General features: G+C 38.0%; 1 pseudogene; it reads right to left on the reverse strand.

Annotated features, from left to right (window-relative positions):
* Positions 1-3,931: 3,931 nt before the first annotated feature.
* LOC118851059 lies at positions 3,932-4,576 on the reverse strand (annotated as a pseudogene).
* Positions 4,577-7,505: the final 2,929 nt, after the last annotated feature.

A 7,505-nucleotide genomic window follows, 5' to 3' on the forward strand; every position in this document is an offset into this window, starting at 1 on the left:
AAGGGAAGCAGAAAGCTGGGAAAGAATTTTTATAGCCAGGGTCTCTGATAAAGGCCTCATTTCTAAAATTATATAGAGAAGTGAGTAGAATTTAGAAGAATATAAGTCATTCCCCAATTGATAAGTGGTCAAAGGCAACAGGCAATTTTCAGAGAAAGATATTAAAGCTATCTATAGTCACACAAAAAAAATGCTCTAAATCATTGTTGATTAGAGAAATGCACATCAAAAGGACTCTGAGTTACTACATCACTTCTATCAGACTAGCTAACATGACAAAATAGGAAAATGATAAATGTTGGAGAAGATATGGGAAAATTGGAACACTAATGCATTGTTGGCGGAGTTGTGAACTGATCCAACCATTCTGGAGAGCAATTTGGAACCATGCTGAAAGGCAATAAAATTGTGTATACTCTTTGGCCTAGCAATACCACTTTTAGGTCTGTATCCCAAAGAGGTTATAAAAATACTGAAAGGACCTACTTGTACAAAAAATATTTATAGCAGCTCTTTTTGTGGTGGCAAAGAATTGGAAATTGAGGGGATGTCCATTAACTGGGGGATGGCTGAACAAGTTATGGTACATGGTATATACATTCATATAATGGAACACTATTGTGCTATAAGAAATGATGAGCAGGCAGACTTCAGAAAAACCTGGAAAGACTTATATGAACTGATGTGGAGTGAAAGGAGCAGAACCAGGAGAACATTGTACATAGTAATAGTCACATTGTGTGATGATTGATTTTGATAGATTTAGTTCTTCTCAGCAATACAAGGATCTGAGACAACTCCGAAGGACTCGTGATGGAAAATGCTACCCACATCCAGAGAAAAAACTTTGGAGTTTGAATGCAGATGGAAGCATATTATTTGCTCTCCTTTTCTTTTGTTGTTTTGTTTCTTCTTTTTCATGGTTCTTCCCATTAGTGCTAATTCTTCTTTACATCATGGCTAATGTGAAAATATGTTTACTATGAATGCATAAGTAAAGCTTATATTAGATTGTACGCTGTCTTGGGGAGGGGGGGAGAGAAAATTTTAAAAACTCAAAATCTTATTGAAGTGAATGTTGAAAATTTAAAAAAAATTATATATTATATGTGTATATGTGTGTGCATATGTATATATGTATATGTGTGCATATATGTATGTCCATATGCATATATACATGTGTACATGTATATACATACACATATACATATATACAGACATAGACGCATATACATATAGACACATACATACATATATATATGTACACACACATACACACATTATATGTATGTGTACATATATATAAAATTCTCTCTCTTTATATACTATATATATACAGAGGGAAAGGGGAGAGGGGAGAGGGGAGAGTACTTGGCTTTGATAGGGCAGTCGTGATTGAAGGGAACACTGAACTCTTTCTTGCCTACAATCCTCAAGGGAGTTAAAGACGTCTATGTAGCCTGGCTCAATAAAAGCTGAAGACAAGCTATGTTTGGTTTTGGCTTTAAATGGGCCCAGCTTTAAATCTATATACTAGGACATTTTAGGATATCAAGGCTACAGAACTGATAGTGGGTCAGCATAGAAGTACCAGGACCATCCTTCTAGTGACCATGCTAACAGATGAAGCTCTAGGAACAACATGTAAAGCTGTAAATGTACCTTATAGAACCCGTTAGCTGTGACTAATCATTATTTAGTTCCATCCCTTCATTTTACAAATGAGGAAACTGAGGCCTGGAGAGGACAAGGGACTTGGTCATAATCATATATGTGGTAAGAAGCAGACTCAGAATTTGAATTTAGGTCTTTGAATTCCAAATTCAGCACACTTTACATACAAAATATGATGGAGGCAAAAGGACTACTTTTCTTTGGGGGAGAGCATTGGGACTGAAATCCCATGAGACTTATACCTGGGCAATGGGGTATTTCATGGTGCAAAGATGTAGAAACTTTAGAAAGGGAAGCTCACCTAGAGAAAGTGTTCCAAATTTGAGGAGCAGCCACCCTTCGTGTTTGCTTGCTGGTGGTCAAGAATAAATTGAGGGAGCTGAGAGACAACAATGGTCTCCTCTTGGGAAAGAGATGGCTCACTGCTGGCAGATCAAGAGCAAGAAGAGCCAGCAATAATTGGCATGAACACAAGAACGAAGACCACATGGGCAAATCAGTAACTGTCTCTAAACTCGTAGGTCCTAGAAGAATCTTGATCATTCTAGTGCCAGAAGGTAAAGGACTACACCTGGATAATGCCCAAAGATCTCCATGCGCGTTACCAAGACCAAATTGAGAAAGGATAAGGAAGAACTCACTTTTCCCCCACTTCACTTACTCCCAAACAGGAGAGTATTTCATCACCCCAAAATGAGTTTTCTGGGAGATTTTATCCAGTTGATCTGGCTTGGATGTGGAGAATGATTCTGTTGTCTTTTTATTTTCTTGTGCCAGTTATTTTGCTAATCTATCTTAATTAGATATTTTTCTATTTTACTTTTCCTGAATAATCTCAGAATTGAAAGTATTCACTGAAATGAGGGCTAGAGACAATTTGCATAATTACCGTTACCCAAAGGCTACCACTGATGAGGAGATACCTAGGGGACCCAGAGTTGATGGTTGGAGTGAGGACAGAGGGAGAAGGCTGGTTTTACAACAAAGAGAGAACAACCATTGACATTCCCACTGCCCTGGGTTCCTCTGGTCAGAAAGAAAACATATACGACAAATCATTAAACCCAATCATCCTGATCTATCTATATCTCACTACTTGACCCACATGGCTCCAGAGGAGTAAGGCTGGTAACTTTGCACAGTCCTCCCTTACTTAGATCCAATTCACTTGCATGTCATGGCATCACCTCCCTGATGTCATGGTCCTCTTCAAGAACGAAGGACAAACAACAACAACAAACCCAGTTATTTAACGGGTTTCCCCTCCCAGGAATATTTCTGTCTTAAGAGTATACCTCAAGGAAATACACCCAAAAGAATGAATTATTCACTGTGAATTTCAGATACTGTGCCACCAAGTCCTTTCTCTGGTCTCTCAAATCACTTCCCATTGGTAACCATCAATTTCACCTAAAAGAGCAGTTGTTACCACATGATGGACATTGAAATGCACTTTTCTTTCCAGATTTTCAATTACTGGCCAGGTCAGTGAAACTAAGGATGATAGTTTTATCATGAGGAAAGATAGACAGGAAGAGCAATGGGTGATAAATGAAGGAAGCCTTCTCTCTTCTCCCCCAAGGGTTTTAGCAACGTCTAGGTCTCATTTTTATCCAACCGTTCTGGAAAACCCTGTCATGCTCTGAAATATAATGATGAAGAGACACTCATTTGGGGAAGGTTTACTTTTTTTCTACCTCAGAGACAGAAATGGTTCAAATTATTGCAGTGGTGTTTATGTAATTTTTTTAAACAGGAGGAAAGGAGTCTGGTAATTTTAGACATTCTTTGTATACTGTGATCCCTCACTGCAAGGTTGTCTTTCTTAATACAAACTCTTTTCAAGGTTAGTCCATTAGTCCACAGAAGAATAGTTTCTACATGTTGGTCAGACTTTTTTTTAGGTACGTGAAATACAACTTCATTATGATCTAAACGAAAAGGGAATGGGAATGACAGTAACAAACAAGATTCACCACTGAATATTGTGATGGAACTGCAACAGTCTTATATTTGAAACTCAAGGGGATGTAAATGTGGTCTAAAATAGCTAAATATGCAGGTCCCAAATATGAATTATATTTTTTTAAACTACTACGTTTGCTCCGAAGCCCATTCATTTCCTTCAGCATCCCGAAGATTAAACACACGTTCTATTCAGCTGTATAATAAAGTGGCAAACACACTACACCACTGACATCACAGGACAGTTGCCTATAAAACTAGACCTCTGACACTGAGCTCTAGCTTCATTTCCTTACAGGTCATCATCTTCATTGGGGAGCACAGTTTTCCGAGCATCTGTAAGTCCTGCTCATACTGTGCTGCCAGTGCTGGGTCATGACAACCTTCAAAGGAGCAAGAGCAGGCATGGCAACAAACTCCAAATTAGAGTCTCCAATAAGTTTTCTGGCAAGCCAAAGGAAGGGCTTCTCGAAGTTGTAGTTACTTTTGGCTGAGATGTCATAGTATTGGAGATTCTTCTTCCTATGGAAGATAATTGATTTCTCCTTGACTTTTCTGTCCTTAATATCCACTTTGTTGCCACACAACACTATAGGGATATTTTCAGATACTCGTACCAGATCTCTATGCCAATTAAGTACATTCTTGTAAGTAACTCTTGATGTTACATCAAACATTATAATGGACACACTGAGCTTGTATGTAATAACCATCTCTCAGACCACCAAATTTCTCTTGGCTGCTAGATCCCATACATCGATTTCAATAGGACCTCTGTTAGTATGGAACACGAGAGGATGGATCTCAACACCCGGGGTGGCTACATACTTCTAAAATTCACCAGTCAAGTAATGTTTTACAAATGTGTTTTTCCAGTACCTCTATTTCCAACTAATACAAGTTTGAACTGCACTTGGGGTTCTCCTTGGACAACCATCGCAATGGTTCTTCCAGAAGCATTTTCAGTGCTGGGTCCATCTGAACGATTGAGCAGACTTATTTTGGGGAGGGGGGGGGTGACTATCTCAGGGGCTTGGCCTGGCCTTCAAGGCATTGGAACAGAAGCAATTCTATAAATGTTGTAGACTGCAGTGTTGATAAAGTTTTCTCTTTAAAATAATCACTAAACTTGTCTTGCTAGTAGTAGGACATGACAAGAAGTATGGTGAGGGATAGACACAGAAGCTCCAGGAATAGGGAATGGTCTGAAGGAGGCATAATGTCAAGCCTGGTAAATGTGATAGGATGAAGTAGGAAAGTAGCCTATGCAGAGATGGGGTCTAGGGATGGGTAGAGGTGTGACATTGGTTGAACTTGTAGAAAACAATGCAAGAAGTAATGAATTATGGCTTCTAGAGATCTTCAAAATCACAGTATGGGAACCTCCAGCAAGCTGTCCAAGTGAGAGCTTTTGTCTTAACCTATATTCCCCCTTTACTGTCACAAAAAGAGGAAAAAAAATGACATATAAAAGTAATAAAAAAAACAACAAGAGGAGAAAAGAAATTATTCCCCAAGAAATAATTCCTATGGGAAAAATAACAGAGAGCCATTGTATTGATTCATTTGTCCTGGCTGTACTCAGTGCAGCCCATTCTCTCCCTACCATATCAGGCTTATGTTCTGAGCTCTAAATAACTGTAGCACCTCCTGTCTGACTCTAAAAGTCTCCATGTAGAAGTGATCTAATCAAATTTCCTACCTTCTAGAGGGAGATTCATGAATCCACTGAAGTCCCAGGGTAGTATGAATAAGAGAACTATGGATGAAGTAGGGGCCTAGCACTGGTAACTAGAACAGAAGTGAAGTACTTCTTAGAAAAAGATTGAATAAAGGTTATATATAAGCCCAACTTCCCCTTCAGCATGAGCAAACAGCCAGAAAAGCACAAAAAGGGGCTGGGGATGGGGTTAAATTTGACCAAAACATGAGAAAGGAGAGATGTCCATCAAGATAACTCAATGAGAGGCCTTGTCTGAGCATAGCTCAGATCTTTTTTCAAAGTGGCAGAAAATGTGCTAATAAATAAAAAATATGCAGTCAAAATGGAATGAGCAAGAACTGATTATGGTCAAGGCAACACAGAAAAATCAGAAGAGTATGAAATCCTCAATGAAGGAGAATCCTCAGAAAAGATAACTGACAAAATGTAAGAACCACTACAATGGTTCTAAAGAGCAATAATAGAATTTTTAAAAACTTGAGTGGAAATTGTTGTTGCCAAAGAAATAAAAAGGAGTGAGAGAATGAAAATTCTGAGCAAATACCAGAAAAAAATTCTTCTTAAAAACTCGACTTTTTGGAAAAAAATGGAACATCATAACTCAAAAATTTGTGAGGGAAAAAAATTGATTGAACAAAATCAAATGACAACCAGTTTAGAAGAACCTAGTAGATGACTACAGACTAGGGAAATGAAGCTTGAAGATGTGATATGAAGAGATAATCTAAGTATTATAATTTTTCCAGGAAAATTGATGAAATAAAAAATTTGACTATCATAACTTGGGCAACTGTGTAAGAAAATTGCCCCAAAATGTTGGAAACAGAGTGCTAAGTACAACTTGAAAGAAGCCACAGAAACCAACAGAAAGAAATCTGAAGTTTAACTCACCAAAAAAAAAAATCCCTCCTGGCTTAACTTCAAAACTTGAGAATTAAACAACAAATACTTTAGGCAGCCAGGAAAAAAGCCCTTCACAAACCAAGGAAAATCAGTCTACAATGCTCAATATTATTTTTCATTTAAGAAAACTCAACTAAAGAAATTAGAATATGATAATCTGAAAAGCTTAGGGCAGCTAGGTGGTACAGTGGATAGAACATTTGGCTTGGAATCGGGAAGACTCATCTTCATGAGTTAAAATCTGGCTTCGGAAACTTAATAGCTATGTGACCTTGGGCAAGTCATTGTAAGGGTAATCAAAGTAGGACTTCTTGCTGTTTTTTCTTTTGGAGTGCTTCTCAGCACTAAGGCAATCAAGTGCCTTTGATTGAGTTTTGCCTTTGATTGAATCAAGAGTCATTGATTGGAAACAGTATATATACTCTAAGGTGAGTTTTTGCTTTGGGGGCTTGTTCATTTAAAGAGTTTTTGTATGATATAGCCAGATGAGACTCTGAGTAGCCATTAAGGAGTCCCCTGGCTTTGAAAACCCAGATGTTGGTACTTCTCTTTCTCTCTGGTAACTATGTCTGTATTGCTATGGTCAGACAGTTAGAAGCCTGTCTGTTGATTTGTGTTATTTTCTCTGTTTATAATTTCTGTTTGTATTCTCACCAAAGTTTGTGGTGCTGACTTTCCCCCCTGAACTAAGTGAATGATATATGTATGTTTAATTAAAGTGAGATTGTTAACCTCTTAAAGTTGCTTTCCTTTAGAAAATCAGATCAAAGAACCTGTGCCAGCAGCCCTCCTGTGTGCTGGTGTTATTGGTCTTACACCCTCACGGTAGCTGCTAGTAATATTGTTGTTACAGCCACTTAACCCTGTTTGCCTCAGTTCCTCATCTGTAAAATAAGCTGGCAAAGGAAATAGCAAACTCCTCCTGCATCTTTACCAAGAAAACCCCAAAAATGGGGTCATGAAGAGTCAGATACAACTGAACAACAATCTGAAAAGCAATCGTGATTGCTTTGCTCCCTAAAATAACATCCTGTTAAGTTGTGCTTAATCAACAATGAAAATGATGGGTTTTCATTATAGGAGAGGAAGTTAAAATGTTTCTTCACAAGAAATCAGAGGTAAGTTGGGCATTTGACATGGAAACTCATGAAACAAAAAGAAAGTATATGAGGTAACAAGAACAGTTATCAAGGAATGACTAAACAATTAGATGCTCTCAATTCCAGTTCTATATGATGCT

Source organism: Trichosurus vulpecula, chromosome 1, assembly GCF_011100635.1.
Source record: "Trichosurus vulpecula isolate mTriVul1 chromosome 1, mTriVul1.pri, whole genome shotgun sequence".
NCBI classification, from domain to species: domain Eukaryota; kingdom Metazoa; phylum Chordata; class Mammalia; order Diprotodontia; family Phalangeridae; genus Trichosurus; species Trichosurus vulpecula.